The sequence below is a fragment of the Chiloscyllium punctatum genome, chromosome 5, assembly GCF_047496795.1.
Source record: "Chiloscyllium punctatum isolate Juve2018m chromosome 5, sChiPun1.3, whole genome shotgun sequence".
In the NCBI taxonomy this organism is placed as follows: Eukaryota; Metazoa; Chordata; class Chondrichthyes; order Orectolobiformes; family Hemiscylliidae; genus Chiloscyllium; species Chiloscyllium punctatum.
In genome coordinates this window covers 91,181,628-91,200,382 of record NC_092743.1, presented here as the reverse complement: position 1 = coordinate 91,200,382, position 18,755 = coordinate 91,181,628, and the positions used below count along the sequence as shown (strand labels likewise).

General features: G+C 39.2%; 1 protein-coding gene across 19 annotated transcripts in view; it reads right to left on the bottom strand.

Annotated features, from left to right (window-relative positions):
- The window catches only part of fam49bb (family with sequence similarity 49 member Bb), a 187,587-nt gene that overhangs the window by 58,018 nt on the left and 110,814 nt on the right, over window positions 1-18,755 (bottom strand). For all 19 annotated transcript variants that reach the window (XM_072570759.1, XM_072570763.1, XM_072570756.1 and 16 more), the window contains exon 2: window positions 7,729-7,764. The gene's annotated coding sequence lies outside the window, so the exon portion shown is untranslated. The remainder of the gene's footprint in view (window positions 1-7,728; window positions 7,765-18,755) is intronic.

Below are 18,755 nucleotides of genomic sequence, written 5' to 3'. Positions count from 1 at the left end.
ACCCAAACACACATTTCCCCTTTCCTCTCATCAGCATTCCGAAAGGGATGTTCCATCATGACATCCTGGTCCATTCCTCTATCACCCCCAACACTTCATATCCGCCACCCCACCCCCTTCCTGGCACTTTTTCATCTAGTTACAGGAAATGGAACAATTGCTCTGCTACACTCAGAAGCCTAGTTCTTAACCCATGCTGTAGCTGGCAACACTCTGACTTGTGGTTTCTCCTGCTCCATGAGACCAACACCCTTCCAGATGAAGAAGCATTTTATACGTACATCCTTCAAACCAGTCGACTGGGTGCGTTTTTTACCATGCAGGTTCCTTCTACATTCAGGAGATTGGGTCAACTCATTGCAGGACTGCTCTGCTCAATCCACAAGCATGACCCTGACCAACCGCTTGCCAGTTTAACATACCATCTTGCTCTCATTCTCAGATTTTGGCCCTTCGTTTATACGGTGTTCCAGTAAGCCCCAACTTAAGCAAAAGGAACAGAACCTAATTTTCCACTTGGGTACTTCAGTCTTCTGGAATCAATAATGAGTTAAAAAAAATAACTTCACACCATGAACTCTGTCCTTTGTCCTCAAACTACCCTGTCCCACCAGTGTGCATTTTTCTTAGCTTTGCTTTCAGTAGAGCTAACCTACTACTTGCTCATAATTATGACACGAGACATATTTCAAATTGTTTTTTTAAAAGCAAGCATTAACAAGCTTTTTATTTGATGACACTTGTGATCTCTAATCTCCCTCAACCTCTAACAGTCCCGACTTTCACTTCTGTTCGACACACACATTCCGCCTCCTCCTCTCGCTCTTTCCCCTGCAATATAAAATCCAGCACTTCTCCACCCCTCTCCTCAGTTCAAAGGAGTAGTCATATTGGGCTCAAAACATTCTCCCCAAATGCTCTTAGACCTGCTGAGTTTCTCCAGCATTTTGTTTTTAATTTATGTTATTAATAAAGAGAACATTGCCACCTGCAAATTGTTGTCTCTTGCTGCTCACCTTTAGGGACTTGCTCACAGCCAGGGTTCAGGACAGAGAAGTGATGGGTAAGAAAATTTGAGACTAGATGATTTGACAAGAGGGTGAATCAGGGAACGATACAGACAGTAAGTCCAATGTTGCCGGCAAGAAGGTGACTTAAAAATCTGGAAAGCCCTAAAGTTAGAAGGTCAACCACAAAAGGAAGCCTCAGGGAGCGGGTGAGCTACAATCAGAGGTAGGGCAGTAATAAATTTGGTTAGGCAAAGAAAGAGGCCCACAAATTGGAGGCCCACCGCCAAAAGGGAACACAAGTCAGGAAGCACTAGCGATAGGATGCTTTGGGAGCAGCAGAGACCTGCTGCTTGCAGTATGATGCCACCACCCAAACACACAATTCCCCTTTCCTCTGATCAGCATTCCGAAAGGGATGTTCCATCATGACATCCTGGTCCATTCCTCTATCACCCCCAACATTTCATGTCTGCCACCTACCCTCCCCCCCCCACCTCCCTCCCTCCCCCCTCCCCCCTCCCCCCACCCCCCACTTCCTTTCTGGCACCTCAAGTCAGAGGGTCAACAGCAGGAAGAGTGTGAAGCAATCTGGGATCTAATGTTTTCTTAAAAATGATATGTGATGATCACAATCAGTGGTGAGCAGGAAGTACTGTAAGTAAAAAGGTTTTTTTGGTGTGTTTTTGTTTTAAAAGTTTTAATATTTACCAATGTCAAAACATTTCAACTTAAATGACAGAATGCCTTTATTTTTTCTGATGAGTGAAGTTCTACAAAACTTTTACATGGTTTTACTGGGAAACAGAGTTCACAAACTTGTTTCATTTAAAAATGTGATCTTCAGGAACACTACCACAACTTTAAGAAAACGTGTGGATGCTGAAGATCTGAAAAACACAAAAATGGAAATTGCTTGAGGAAGTCAGTGGGTCCAGCAGCAGTTGAGAATAATTGGAACTAACATTTTAAGTTTAGTGATCCTTCTTCGGGGAAAAGGTGGTTCCTCTCCAGCTCTCTGGTCAATTCTTTACCCTCCCACCCCACGTCATCAGCATAAATACCATCTTTTCTAGAACTGGGGGAGGGGGTTATAGGCTGAGAATTGGGACCAAACCATTCAGGAGACATGGTAGAAGCACTTCTACACACAAACAGCAGTTAATGCAGAATCAGTTGCTCGTTTTAAATCTGAGATAGATACATTTTGTTAAAGGATATGGGCCAAATGCAAGCATATGGAGTTCAGCCATAGATCAACCATGATCTCATTGAATAGTGGAACAATTCTGAAGGGCTGCATGGCCTAATCCTGTTCTTATGTCCCCATCTTTTCCTAGCTACTCTCAGTTATAAAAGATCACTGGACTCTTAACATTAACTCTGCCTTCACTGTACAGATCTGCCAGACCTGCTGAGCTTCCCAATTTCTGCTTTTGTCCATACCACAACTTTGAGTGTGAGCTTACTGCACAAAACAAACTAATTTTAATATCCATGAAGCTTATTGCAGTAATGGTCCCAATCCGCATCTTTAACATGTGAAAGATCTGAAGCTGGGATTCTCCAGTGGAGGTGAACTCCAGGCTTCAGGGCGGCACGGTGGCACAGTGGTTAGCACTGCTGCCTCACAGCGCCAGAGACCTGGGTTCAATTCCCACCTCAGGCAACTGACTGTGTGGAGTTTGCACATTCTCCCCGTGTCTGCGTGGGTTTCCCCCAGGTGCTCCGGTTTCCTCCCACAGTCCAAAAATGTGCAGGTTAGGTGAATTGGCCAGGCTAAATTGCCAGTAGTGAGAGGTGAAGGAGTAAATGTAGGGGAATGGGTCTGGGTGGGTTGCGCTTCAGCGGGTCGGTGTGGACTTGATGGGCTGAAGGGCCTGTTTCCACACTGTAAGTAATCTAATCTAATCTCATCATTTCAAGGAGGAAACCCAGTTTAGGTTGACTGGACTGCAGGTTACTGAAGATGGGTGGTGCTGCCTGCCCTGACTCCCCAACCCCCAACACACAAAGTAAGACTGGAAAGAGATGAACAAAAAGAGTTGTTCCTACTGAAATCAGTTACTTAGAATTTATGAGCATGGTCTTCAAAAGTGAACAGTCTGTCTCCATTAAAACCAGTAGAGTCTCATTTCAAAGTTGGAAACTAGAGGGCCTGGTACTACAACTCCTTACAGCAAGGGAAATTCAAAGATCAACTGATTTTAGGGCTACTGCTAACCCTAGTGGAATCTTTAACTGTTGACTCTGCAGGTAACAGGAGAATTTTGTCTGAGAATTTGGGAGCTTCAGAAATTCAGTTTTAAAAAAAAGTACATTTCTGCCAATAAAAAAGAAATCTACTTTCAAGAAGTTATTAACAGCTGTGTCAGGACATCGAAATGCATCTTTAAAGTTCCCAAACTCTGGGGAGCTACCCTTTAGCTACCACTAGGAGCTTATCTTAATACATCTGCTCCACTGCTAACTGAGAACCTCATTCTCTCCAAGTGCTTCGCACTTCTATTGTTGCTACTGAACACAAAAACTTTCATATTTCAATAAGTCAGTTAATCTCTATATATTTACTCCATCAAGAACGAATCTTGAAAACCATTTGATACATCAAAATGTGAAAAAAAATCAAGACTACACTGGATTTTTAAAAATTGTAATGCTACTCTTCAGTATTTTTAAAATCCAACTGCAGATGTTCCATTGTGCTTATTTTTGTATGTCAGCAAATTTGAAACAAATACATGGAAAAAGTTAAACTGCACTAGCCCATTTACAACAAATGCATCTTGAACAGCCACGAAATGTTATGCTACATAGAATGATTTTCAACTCTAACAACTCTAAGACAAAATGAAGGGAATGGCCAAACCATACAGAGCAGAAAAGGTATAGTTGTTCTCAGCTACAACCAGGGATAGAAAGCCTCCCTGTGGACATTAGGGGAACAGAAGGTCGGCAAGGAGTATGCTGCTACCTTGCACAGTCTAGAATTATAGCCATGTAGAGATGTACAGCACGGAAACAAACCCTTCGGTCTAACTCGTCCATGCTGACCAGATATCCCACCCAATCTAGTCCCACCTGCCAGCATTCGGCCCATGTCCCTCCAAACCCTTCCTATTCATATACCCATTCAGATGCCTTTTAAACGTTGCAATTGTACCAGCTTCCACTACTTCCTCTGGCAGCTCACTCCATACACACACCACCCTGCATGAAAAGTTGCCCCTTAGGTCTTTTTTACATCTTTCCCCTCTCACCTTAAAACTATGCCCTTTAGTTCTGGATTCCCCCACCCCACCCTCCTATCCATGCTCCTCATGATTTTATAAACCTCAATAAGGTTACCCTTCAGCCTCTGAAGCTCCAGGGAAAACACCCCTAGCCTATCCAACTTCTCCCTACAGCTCAAATCCTCCAACCCTGGCAACATCCTTGTAAATCTTTTCTGAACCCTTTCAAGTTTCACAACATATCTCCGATGAAGGGCTTTTGCTCGAAATGTCAATTTTCCTGCTCCTCGGATGCTGCCTGACCTGCTGTGCTTTTCCAGCACCACTCTGATCTAAATTCTGGTTTCCAGCATCTGCAGTCCTCACTTTTGAATATCATTGGATACCCAAATATTCTGCTAGTTACATTCTGAAAGAACTTGAATAAATTTGTCAAAAATGGGTCCTCTTCTACAAAATTATTTTGGCTCTGCCTGAATGTATGATGATTTTCTAAATATCCTGCCACTACCTCCTTTAAAATGGATTCTATCATTTCCTAATGATAGATAGTAGACAAATCAGCTTAACATTTTCTGCATTCTGTTTCACTTATTTCCCATCTTCTGGTCCCTTTTCAGAATCCAGGTCATTTTGAAAGATAACAACCAATACGCGCACTATCTCTGTAGCTATTTCTTTTAGGAACTTAGGATACAGGCCATCCATGAAAGAGACTTGATAACGTTTAATCCAATTTGATTTCCTGGTATCCTTTTATCTAATGATTGCAAATATTTTAATTTCTTCTCTGACTTTTAACCTTCTGTCTTTCTACTATTGCTGGGGTTTGTTTGTGTCTTTTGCAATGAAGACATGTACAAAATATTGTTCGAGTTATCCATGTGCCTCAATTCCCACCCCAAAGGTCCAGTCTTAATGTTAGCAAATTAATGACTGAATGGTTCTGTAGATAAATGGGTGTGCAAATGAAGGGATTGGTAACTGAGATAGATGCTGGCTGGGAGGGTAGTCAGTTCAGGTCAGGAGGAGTAATCAGGTTACTGAGATCAGTGTAATCATTATGTCAGTGGTCTGGGATTGGGGGTTAGTGTAACACCTGGGTAACTACACAACTAAGTTTTAATTTGTAACATTTGCTCGGTAACGACTGTGGAACTGTCTGAAACCTGCCATATCTTTGCTTCCAATTATTACTTCCCCAGTCTCATCTTCTAAGGGACCAACTTTGACTATTGCTATTTCTTTCCTTATTAAATACTTTAAGAAGTTTTCACGTCAGCTTTTTAGAATTTTTGCCAGATTCTTGCACTTCAATTTCTCGCTATTTTTGTTTCTCCTTTGCTGTTTTCTCAAAAATGTCCTGACCTTTTAGCCTCTGACTAAACTTTGCAGCATGGATTTTCTTTTTCCCAATTTGGTACCATCCTTAAGATGGTGGGGTTTGAAAGCCCACAAGTAGTTTGGTACTAGTGAGTAATATTAAAGTTTGATATACAATCCAAGGGCATTAGAGCTGGCTGTCAGCAAAAAGCTGGATTTATCTCCACAAAATCCAAGATTTCAGGGGAGTATCATCCCACTCATTGAGATAATCATTGAAGGAGTGGTTCTTGAGGGAGTTCTGAAGTTATGTCTTTGAAACAGAAGAAATTGGAATACCTGAAAAAGTTTTAATGAGATTTGATGACCCTCAGTTTCACTGACATTTGGAGTGCAGACAATGAGTAATGTAAGACCTGCCTTGACTGCAGTTGCTATCTGATGATCTCGGTGCTGTGTGTGAGCACAGCTTGTCTTTTACTCATTTATTTCAGGTTAATTCTGGATGTAGGAAAAATAGTTGCATTTATGTATGTATATATCATACCAAAGTTAGAACTGCAATGTTTTCTTGTTGTTTGGTGAAACATACAGCTTCATCCTCTTACAAAGTTCCTGGATCATACTTAATTGACATTAAAAATAAAAAGTTAATTGTTCCTGGTCAGGTTGTAATATAAGCTGAAAATGTGTTGCTGGAAAAATGCAGCAGGTCAGGCAGCATCCAAGGAACAGGAGAATCGACGTTTCGGGCATCAGCCCTTCTTCAGGATTCCTGAAGAAGGGCTGATGCCCGAAACGTCGAAAAAAAAGATTCCTGAAGGAAGGCTGATGCCAGAAACGTCGATTCTCCTGTTCCTTGGATGCTGCCTGACCTGCTGCGCTTTTCCAGCAACACATTTTCAGCTCTGATCTCCAGCATCTGCAGTCCTCACTTTCTCCTCCAGGTTGTAATATAAATTTGGCACCCTGGTCCAAGATCCCAATAAATTACTATAAAAAAGCAAAGAGATCAGCCTATTTTCATGAATTACTGGAAAGCCAGTGAAGTTTTCCAATGGTTCACATCCGTGATCTTTTGATTGTACAAGTGTGGAACTCTGTTAAATAAGTCATCTCACTATTTAAACTTCAGACAGGAGTAATTCAAAAGTGGTACCCTCAAGACAATTATAATGACATTCTCAATTTTACTGAGTTCACTTTATTATTTTTCATGAATTTGGGCTACTCAAGAAATGCCATTTTCATTTTCCCTCCCCAATTGTCAAAAGATGGTGGCGAAATGTCTTCTTGAACAATGCGCACATTGTGGTGATAGTCCATAAATTGTCTTGTAAATAATTCCATGATTTTGAACCAGTCAGGGTGTGCATGACTCCAATGGTTATTCATAATTACACTGGGTAAGACTGAGCACAGGCTTTTTTAAAAAATTAACAGCATAATTTGCTCAATTTTTAATTTCATTCACTATTTCAAATTTCAGAAATATAGTTTTGAGGTTCCAAAAAGTCTTTTTTATAAAACCGAAAACAAGTTATCTGGTATATTTTTATGTTTGATAATCATAAAAGCTTTCTTAATAAATAGAAATGAAATTTGATCCCTTTTTGCAAGGCATTATCAAATTGAATACTTTGTTAGTCTGAACGTTCCATTTTTTCTCTCACTACATGCAACCCAAAGTCACCAACATTTTTGGTGTTGCAATTAGCTTTCGAAGGACAATTGCCAAATTTAGTTGTTCTTAAATTGGAAATCTGGAGGGGTCAAGAAAGGAAAGAGCCAAATAGCCCTTCCAATCAAGATCTTACAGATTTGTTGACCCAAAGTCAAGAATTAAGCAAATTTAAATTCCGAGATTCAAACATGAAAAGATGCATCATAATCCTGTAACATTACACTTCCAGATTGGCACTGATTTTTTTTTAAACCAGTCTGGTTACAAATATTCATGTTTATTAGAAAAAGTATTTTCCATTTCTTTAGTAAAGTCTAAGAATTACACTTTATGTGATGACAAATGGTTTGCATGAACCTTAAGGACAGATTATAATTACTATATACAGAGTTTTACATTAGTAAGATAAGCAGCTTCAGCCTTTAATTTAGTATGGATTATATACAATTTACAGTTTTTGAAATAAGACACCAGCACTTACCTACAACTTTTGCTTCTTTATTTGTTGACTCCAAGTCTGGAATAATGAAAAAAAATTCTTTAGTCTGCATTTCTATGTCTGCAATTTTGCACGTCAAATAATTTATGTTTTTCACAATTCAAATATTTGCTGGTCCAAAATTAAAAATCACAATGTTTTTTAATTTGGATTAGGAGCATGTTGACTCAGTGTTTGCATACTACTGTCCACTCCTCAATTCAAATGACCTTTTATTCTTTGAAAAGTGTTATCTCACACCGTACGCCTCCGATTCTGACAGGTCACATGTTCTTCTGTACATCTCTTTCCTTTGCCCCAACACAAACGCTGATACTTTCAGCCATCAAGATCCCATGCTCTGGAATTCCATCCTTAAAGGCTCATTTTTTAAAACAAAACTATTTGACCAAGCCTTCCAATGCTTCTCTTAACATGTAATTTATGCCCTGTGTCTTTGTAGTACATTTTGCTTATTTGTCTGCATTAAAGAAGCAATTGTTGTACCTCAATGGAGTACAACTTATGCACTAATTCCCTTTTCCAATACATTTCATCCCGATTACCTCTGTATATTTAATCTTGTGTTAGTTTTAGACTACTAGTCTTTGGCGTCTTTTTGTATGGCATTCTGTGGTCAAGTTATGAAGTGTGGCAATTTAATTAAAGCTTTAGATTTGCCTATCATATATGCACATTATATTAATTGCATTTCAGATATCCTGCAATTGAAACTTTAGTAATGTTCTGCAGAACAGAATCTTAGAACAGCTGAAGGCTCCATTCAGTTAAAATAGTTACCCTCCAATTACTTTACTGTTAGGTGCATTTCCTCTGCCTACCATTACCATGAACAACATCATACTACCAAATTAGCTTCCAGGAAGAAATATCCTTGGTCATTCTGAGAATGCGCTTGCTGTACTCTTGTGTCGAGAAACAGTGTTCTCTGTATCAGTCTAAATATCCCCACACTCACCCTACAGCTTCACTATTCCCAGTTTCACTCCCTCATCACCACCCCCACTCCCTCTTGCAAAACAGCACTTTAAAGTTAACATGAAACAGGGGAATGGAGCAAAAAGAAATCAGCACCTATTGAAAGAAATATGACAGACTTGCTCAGAAATTCTTTCAGTGACACAGGCACAAATTACAGAGACATAATAGATTAAAGAGTATGCTTTCTTGAAAGACAACTCTATGCTAGCAATATACCATTTTGACTATCTAGAGTTAATATCTGTCCCTTTATCTAACTTCAGTCTCAGCTTGAGTACAGCTGTCCTTCTTCAGCTACTCACTACTCTTCACAATTGTGTATGTGAATGTTTCAGAATCAAACGAGTGTAGTAGGCTTCAATCATAAAATAGTCTTCTAATTACTGAGAGCTGATAAGATCAAGCAATCAACTGCAAGGTAAATCAAGAATTGCATGGGACAATAGAAAGTGAAAAATATCTCAAACCCAATGAAGGTGTCAGACTCCAAAGCTAAACAGGTTAAGCAAGCTAGATTTCAGTATTCAGAAGAATTGGATGGAAGGTTGGCAGATGAAATGCAATGCAGAGAAATTTAAAATGTTTCATGAGAACATAACAAGGTAAGGAATATGAGCAGAAGTAGACCATTCGGCCCATCATGTCTGCACCGCCATTCAATAAAACCAGACTGATCTTTTTTGTGGACTCAGCTCCACTTACCCACCTGCTTACTGTAACCCCTAATTCCATAATTGTTCAAAGACCTACCTTTGCTTTAAAAATATTCAACAAAATAGCCTCAACTGCTTCACTGTGCAGGCCAATTCCACAGATTCACAACCCTTTGGGTGAAGAGATTCCTCCTCAATTCAGTTGTAAATCTACTCCCACTTATTTAGAAGCTACACCCCCTAGTTCTGTTTCCACTGGCAGATGAAACTAATGTTCCTACTTCTATCTTACCTATTCCCTTCATTTTTTTATATGTTTCTATAAGATGACCCCCCCCCCCCCCCCCATTCTTCGAAATTCCAAAGAGTACAGTCCCAATCTACTTAATCTCTCCTCATAAGCCAAGCTTCTCCTGAATCAACCTAGTGAACCTCTTCTCTACCCTCTCCAGTGCCAGTACATCCTTTCTCAAGTAAGGAGACTAAAACTGTACACAGTACTCCAGATATGGCCTCACCAGCACCCTATACAGCTGCAGCATAATCTCCCTGTTTTAAACTCCATCCCTCTAGCAATGAAGGACAATATTCTATTTCCCTTCTTAATTACCTGCTGCACCTTTCATGTGGGTGCTTAATTAAAATAACTAGGAAGGGGTTAAAATTTAAATAGAAAAAAATAACTATATGGAAAATATTACGCATGTCACATATGGGTCAGGTGAAAGTGCCCTCAATGCAGAATCAGAAAGTTTCTAAAGATGTGAGCCCATTGTCTAAGATGAGATCCTTGTAAACGACTTATGGAATGTCAAACTGTTATGCTGTTAATTTACTGATGAGGTATTAAATAAAGACTCCATTTGCCCCTTATGTGGATCGACAAGATCCAAAATACTACAAAGAGCAAATCAATATTTAATCCTAAACCACTATCTCAGAGAACTTGCTTGGTCTTTGTTGTGTTGAGACTTCTTGTAAGACACTTGACTTCCACATTTCCCACATTACAATATGTACATATTTGGCTGCGAAATAGCTACTTATTCGGCTTTAGGGCATCTGGACGTTGAGAAAGGTGCAATTTTTATGCAAGTCTTTTTCCTTTCAATAACCTGAAGTAGTGTGCCAACTATTAATGAGTAAAGCAAGCCAGACATTAAAACCTAAATATTGAACTAAAGCTGTGGGTTCATCCAGTTACTTTGCAAATCATTGGAATGGTTCCATGTAAAATACCACATGCACTGCTGATTGCTCCAGGACAAAAAGGATATTGCTGCTATTCAATGCATACAGAACATGGCAACTAAGAGTTTGGGGGGTGAGAAGGATTAATCATGAGGAATGATTATGTCATTTGGACATAGATTCTCTCAACCTGCTCTGTTCCAGTTAAGATATATTATTCAGCATTCTGAAAGGGAATAGATAATGAAGACCATGACAAGCTACTTCACTCTATGCAAAAAATTAAAAGGCACAGTCTGCATGAAAGGTAAAATGAAATCTGTGGAAGCAATGGTATGAGTAAGTCTTCAGTCCTCTTGTGGTGCAGTGGTAGGCCCAAATTCGAGTCCATCTTTCTCCAGAGGTGTGTAATAGCATCTCTGGACAAGTTGATGAGAGAAAAAGGCTAACATTTTTTAAAAATATCAACCTTTGCAACAGGCTGTTGAGAGAGGAGCTAGAAGTAGTAGAAATTATTCAAATATATTGGGCATGTTTTAAAAAAAGGTCGTTGCAATACAGTATGAGTATTTCAAGAGAGGACACGGAGCATGTGTAGATAAGTGGAAAGAATAAGTGACTTTGAACCTCTGGTCCACTGCAATTTATTCACGTTACATTTGTCTCTCATATAGACTAATTAACAGACCTAGATTGCAAATGATTATTCAACAGCTCTAATGTCATTGTATAATACAGCTGCTAGAATGGTAGAAGACAAACTGGAAGGACAATCCATCAATTTCTTTGCAAAAACATTTTTTCCTCAAATTGACTTTCAGGGTTCAAACACAGGCTACACAAGAACATACAATATATCCCAACTAGAAGAAACTGTTATATTAAACCATGTTTTTACATGAACGTTTAAATTAATTCATATCTCAGTAACTTACAATGACAATATGAAAGTGATTCTCCCCAGTTCCACTGATTTGCGATTTCAATTTGAGCAGATATTATTTTTCAAATTAAGATTTCAGGGAGAAACAGTCATATAATGCTCCAAGTCATTGTGTCATAGCGATGTACAGCACAGAAACAGACCCTTCGGTCCAATTCATCCATGCCAACCAGAAATCCTAACTTAATCCAGTCCCATTTGCCAGCACTTGGCCCATATCCCTCTAAACCCTTCCTATTCATATACCCATCCAGATGCCTTAGTCAACTTTACTTCTCACATAGCCTTCATTTTCTACAGTGCAATATAAGCAAACTCATGAGCCCATTGCACTAATGACCAAAACTAAAACGCTAATTCTTTAAACATCATTTGTCACAAGGCAAAATCATGATCTGAGCAATAGTCAGCCAATGCCTCAAAGGCATAGCATAACAAAGTGAAGGGAATCCTCAGTACAGTGCATATTTTCACCATATTTAGTTATCACAACGTTAATTCAATTAGATTTTCTTTGACAATTTTCCCTGCCTGACTGGTTTTTAATTATAAAATTGAAAAAAGAAATATCTTTAGAGAGATCTAATCTCACCAAGGTAACCGATCTAATCTCATCAGTCAACCCACATCTAAAAACCCATGCTGCAAACTCTACACACATTTTGAAAGTTAAGATAAATTCCACAACATTCCAAATTAACAGTATTTTAAAATAAATTTGTTTGAAATATGCTGTTTACAAACTAATAAATAGGGTGCAAAAATATTACCACTGCCCACCTTCAGTGGTGTTGGTAACTAAATAAGGTACAGACCCTGGAGAGTAGTTTGACCTAGCTGCTTCCATGTTCACAGATTATATCACCCTTGGCACAGGGCAGAAAAATGATCAATTGGGAGCTTTATGACTCTGTATCTTTCATACCATCTGGTTTCTCATAGGCAACGGAAGACAATATGTGAAATGTGCAAATCAATTTATCCGACATATTGTTGATGTCATACATCAAGTCTTCTTGCTAGGAAAGGTGCTTCCGTCAATTGTCCTTTGAACAGCCCAGTAACAGTAGATTAATACAAGTTATCAATAACAAATTTCTCCCAATAATGTGGACTATGACCAGACCGAGAATATGGTGCTGGAAAAGCACAACAGGTCAGGCAGCATCTGCGGAGCAGGAGAATTGACATTTCGGGCATAAGCCCATCATCAGGAATCCAGGACCACCTAGGACCAGATCACTATGTAACTCTGGATCCATTATTTTTAGATAGTATATATTAATTATCATGGAATATACAACAAAAATGGCATGACGTAAATGCAAACTCAGTGTTCTAAATTCATTAATTCCAAAGAAGTGAGGATATGTTTATACCCTTTATTCATCAGTGACTCCGGTTGGTTAAGTACAAATTAAACTCCAACTTGATTTTTTTGTGCTCAAATAGCTCTTAGAATTTTGAACTATCAAAGGTTGATTATGCATGATGTCTAAAAGAGGTTGGCAGGGGGGCAAGAGAAAGGGTTTTCTTTTAATTGCACTAAGGTAGAGAGGATACACTAGCCTAATTCACTGAGTGCTCAATTGGCTAAATTGGTCAGTGAAAATAGTGCCAGTTAGATTAATCAGGTTTTTCTTGCAATTCTACTGGCTTTAGAACGAGCATTACAAGATCAACTGCTGATAATTGCAGTAATATAGCTTATATCTGTCTCCGTAACTGAATAGTTAATGAAGATCACCACCAATTGTAAAACTAAAGCTAGAACTTATTACAAAATTATTAAGCTGGAGAGGATTCAGAATAGATTTACCAGATGTTGCCAGGTATGGAAGGTTTGAGTTATAAAGAAAGACTGAGCAGACTAGAGCTTTTTTTTTCACTTGAGTGTATGAGGTTGAGAGGTGACCTGATAAAAGTTTATAAAATAATGAGGGATATAGATAAAGTTAATTTTAGTTGCCTTTTCCCTGGGATGGGGGAATTCAAGACTTGGGGACACAATTTAAGGTGACTGGAGAGAGATTTAAAACGATATGGTGGACTAAGTTCTTTACACAGTGGGTGGTTCTCATGCAAAATTAACTTTCTGAGGAAGTGGTGGATGTGGGTACAATTAGAATGGTTAAAATAGATTTGGATAAGTGCATGAATAGGAAAGGTTTGGAGGAATATGGGCCAGGAGCAGGCAGGTGGGACTAGTTTAGTTTGGGATTATGTTTGGCATGGACTGGTTGGGCCGAAGGGTCTGTTTCTCTGATATATGACTCTAAAACATTAAGGAGCACGTGGGGAAAGGGAGAAAGGGAGAACACTAAAATTACAATTTATTGGACTTCTTCATACCAATTCCCAAATCATCAGAACTGAAGATCAGAATAATGTAATGTAAAATAATGGGTTGAATAATACAGCATGCACTACAGCCTACAAGTCAGGTTGTGCTAAAATTAGCCTTTATTGTCATGTGATCAAGTATTAGTTTTATGCATTCAACAAAATTTCAGACCTATGAAATGTTCAAAAATTGGAGATGTAGAAGGAGAAAGAGAAGGAGAACAATCATTTCATCATTCAACTTTTGGATGTTAGAGACTAATAAAAGCAAGGATGCAAAACAATATATTCTGTTATATTTGGATGGTGAAGATCAATTTGGATGGGGGATGGTGATAGGAGTTTACAAAACTATTTGGTCAGGATTTGGCTTTTAACAAGAATACAACTCAAGTGCCAAACCATGTTACATTTCTCCTGGAATATCACTAAACTCAACTGTATGTAGTCTTTTACCTCAGTAGGCAGCACATTACCTGAGTCAGAAGCTCAGAGTTCAAATCCCCCTCAATAACTTCTTGGCCACAGGAGTATTTGTTTCTCTGGTACAATCAGGTTGATAAACAGCCTGCTAACCCTTCCAACATTTCCACTACTCCTGAAGGCTGTGATTCATATAAATGCCACCTGTAAGTGGCACAAAGTGTGCATGCATAATGTGAATGCCAACATCATTGATAAGTGAGGGAAAACAACAGTCAGTCTCAAAAATGGCCCCGCAGGAAGAGAAGTTCTTCAGGTATTTGGATGTTTTTTAATCTTAAAAAAAACACAAAATACACAAACAACAGCTGGCTCCCTATCTCTCCCGTTCCTGTGTGACCTCACCTGCCTTCACTCCTGGTGCAGACATGCATCCCTGCTCTGACTGGGGCCCTAGCCTCCATCTCACCTGCGTGGTTTCCTGGTCAGTGATGTGTGTGCTGGTAATAGAATCACAGAATTCCTACAGAGGTCATTCAGTTCAGTATCTGCACAGACCCTCTGAAGAACATCCAACCCAGATCCGGCCCTCAACCCTATCACCGCAACCGCACATTTTATCACAGCTAATCCACCTAGCCTGCACATCTCTGGATGTGACAGACAATTTAGTAAGACCAATTCACTTAACCTGCACATCTTTGGACTGAGGGAGTCAATGGAGCACCCAGTGTAAATCCATGCTGACTCAGGGAGATCATGTAAGCTCTACACAGACAGTCACCTAAAGTTAGAATTGAATCTGTGTCTCTGGCACTGAGGGGTACCAGTGCTAACCACTGAGCCACCCATAGAACACAGTGACATCACACATACATGCGCAGATGCTTGCTGTCGCCTGTTCTCTCACAGGCTGCATCTACACATTTGAGGTATAGGCTCGGGCTATTTTCCCTGGAGCATCGGAGGCTGAGGGGTGACATTATAGAGGTTTATAAAATCATGAGGGGCATGGATTGGGTAAATAGATAAGATCTTTTCCCTGAGTTGGGGGGAGTCCAGAACTAGGAAGGCATCGGTTTAGGGTGAGAGGGAAAAGATATAAAAGGAACCTAAGGACAACTTTCTCATGCAGAGGGTGGTGCGTGTATGAAATGAGCTGCCGGAGGAAGTGGTGGAGGCTGGTACAATTACAACATTTAGAAGGCTTCTGGATAGATTTGGAGGGATATGGGTCAAGTGCTGGCAAATGGGACTAGATTAATTTAGGATATCTAGTCGGCATAGACAGGTTGGATCGAAGGGTCTACTTCCGTGCTGTACATCTCCACAACTCTATGTATAGTGGCTATTTGGCATTATGGATAATTACTCCAAATCCCTGAAGCAAAAAAAGTATGTGAAAATTCAAAATAAACAAACAGAACTCAAACAGATGCAAAAGATTCCAAAGCACTATGGGAAGAAAGGGGATTTTCTTCTGGTGTTGTGTCAACATTTTTTCTTTAACCAGCTCCAAAAACAAATTACCCAGACATACTATCAGCTGTTTGTTTGTTGCCGGTGAGCCTGTATGGAAATTGGACACTTCTTCTGCTACATAACAGTTACTATTTAATGGCTTTAAAATATTTCTAACATTCTGAAGGTGTGATCAAGTCCTGTGCAAATGCGATCTTTACTTTGGATTAAATACAAACATTCAGAAAAATTTAAATGAAATTGACTTAACATATGCACTACCAAAAAATACTGGGTCTAACATGAAATCTTACACAAAAATTCTTTAAAGTTAAACTTCAACAATCATCATCAGCATCATAACATCATTTATAATTCTGCTTTTCAGTAGTAAAAAATGTTCTCCAATGTTTTTCTTTTCCTTATTGTAAATTTCAATAAGCAACAATTTATTTTTAAATTGCACCTCATGTCAACTATGTAAGTCAGCAATTTATGTAATGAAACTTGTATAAAATACTTAATTTTTTGAATAATAGATCAAGGACCCCTGGATGTATCCTCAAGTTGTGTGGGTTTGAGGGTATGCCCTTAGGCTGTTACAATGCAGTTATAATACCAGCATCCACCTGACAATGTTGAAGTTGCCCACATATAACGTGTCTGTAAAAAAGCAGAACAAATCCAACCCAGCCAATTACTGCCCAATCAGTCTACCGTGGATCATCACCAAAATGATGGAAGGATCACTGACAGAGCTAACAAATGGCATTTGCAAAGAAATAACCTACCCATTGATGCTTAGTTTGGTTTCCTTCAGCTCCTGATCTCAGGCCGGTCACTGATGATTGCACAAAGTTTAGCACTTCTCAGATAATGAAGTAGTATATTTGGATATGCACAGAACTGGGACCTTTATATTTTTGGTGTATGATTTTGTAGAGTACTAAGTATTAACAAGAAATTCTAAGTTATCACTAGCATTGAAACAATTTTTTGTTTGCATTACAGCAATAAAAAAACCATATGTGGACAAAAGTATCAAATAATAAGGATGGTGCAATTCATTACAGGCTAGCACACAGTGAGAAACAGGATGCAATTCACAGACAGTTGAAGGAAATACAAAAGAAAACAATGGGTCAAATCTCCCAGTCTCCAGATCACTAAAGACTGGATGTGTGACAGAAAACGTAAATCAAAACCCTGTTGAAGACCTGACATGAGGCCCAAGTGCTTAAATATCACAACTCAGTGAAAATCCAGACCAATAAATAATACAAGATCAGCAAAGTTATTAGCAAGTCATGACCAAAATACTGTCAAAGTTTAATATGAAAGTGAGGACTGCAGATGCTGGAGACCAGTGCTGAAAAATGTGGTGCTGGAAAAAGACAGCAGGCAGGCAGCATCCGAGAAGCAGGAAAGAATCGACGTTTCGGGCATAAGCCCTTCATTCCTGAAGAAGGACTTATGTCCGAAATGTCAATTCTCCTGCTCCTCGGAACCTTTAATATGACAACACGAACTACCAAAACAAGAGCCACTTCAAGGTTAAATGAAGTGTCAAAGATATTGATGTTGGGCCAAAATATGGCAAAATTTATTAAGGTAAGTGGGGAGTACCAAGCTAACTGGGCAGAAAAATTATCAAACACGACAATTATTTATCATACTGAATCATCAAATAGGAGATGTAAAAGGAAAAAAGGAGTACAGTACCACACTTGTGTAACATGATAATGCCCAAATGTTAAAATGACATTTAATTACCAGGTCATGCTAAAAGATAAGCAATTGATCTAAAGGTAAAAATAATACAATGATTCGAAATTAGAAGGATAAAGTCAGCTTAAAACAATGTATTAAACCACAAACTGCATTTCTTGATATTGCTCTGATTTCGGTCGGCACTGTGGCACAGTGGTTAGCACTACTGCCTCAAAACGCCAGAGACCCAGGTTCAATTCCCGCCTCAGGCAACTGTCTGTGTGGAGTTTGCACGTTCTCCCCGTGTCTGCATGGGTTTCCTCCAGGTGCTCCGGTTTCCTCCCACAGTCCAAAGATGTGCAGGTTAGGTGAATTGGCCATGCTAAATTGCCTGTAGTGCTAGGTGAAGGGGTAAATGTAGGGTAATGGGTCTGGGTAGGTTGCTCTTCGGAGGGTCGGTGTGGATTTGTTGGGCTGAAGGGCCTGTTTCCACACTGTTGGGAATTTAAAAACTTCTGTTCCACTGTGTAAACGTAGACAAAATTTGCTCTTGAGAAAAGCAATGTCCAACATTTGTTATCTCCTGCACCAAGACCATTTTTACTGGAATGATTCCAGCACCAGCTCTTGTACAAACATACATTCCTAGGCTTTCAAATGAAAACTTTTAGTAAGTTTAGCCAAGTCAGCAGGAAGATGGAATTTATAACAATGCAAGGTGGCAGTTAAGTCATTCTGAAAGAGTAAAAAATGCTTAACCACACGTTCTGCTTATAATTTATATTCTAAAGTGAAAGAATAAGCTCTGAACAAAGAAAAGTAGTCAAGAATCTTTGACCCATTTTTACAAGTGCAACAGTAAAATTGTAATAATGAGTCTTCTCACAATTCTTCAAGAAATTTTTTTTCTATGTATTTCTCTACGCGATACATCTTTCCTATGTAAGAGAAAAACTGCAGAATCTCCCAGACCTTCAAACATTCCACTCCATGGAGCTCATTTACAGCACAAGGGATAATTGTAGGTCCTCAATCCTCCAAAACTAATTGAGCAATCAATTAGGTTTTGTCCTGGTACAGCTACAACACTGGCATCTACTAATAATGTAGAAAACTGCCCAGCTATGTCCTGCAGACAAAATGCAGGATAATTCCAACCTGGCCAATTATCAGCCCATCAGTCTACTCTTCATCATCAGTAAAGTAATGGAAGGTATTATCACGACTAGAGCAGCCTTTGCTTAGCAATAATCTGATACAGCACTGATACAGAGTTTAGGTTTCACAAGTGTCACGCAGCTCCT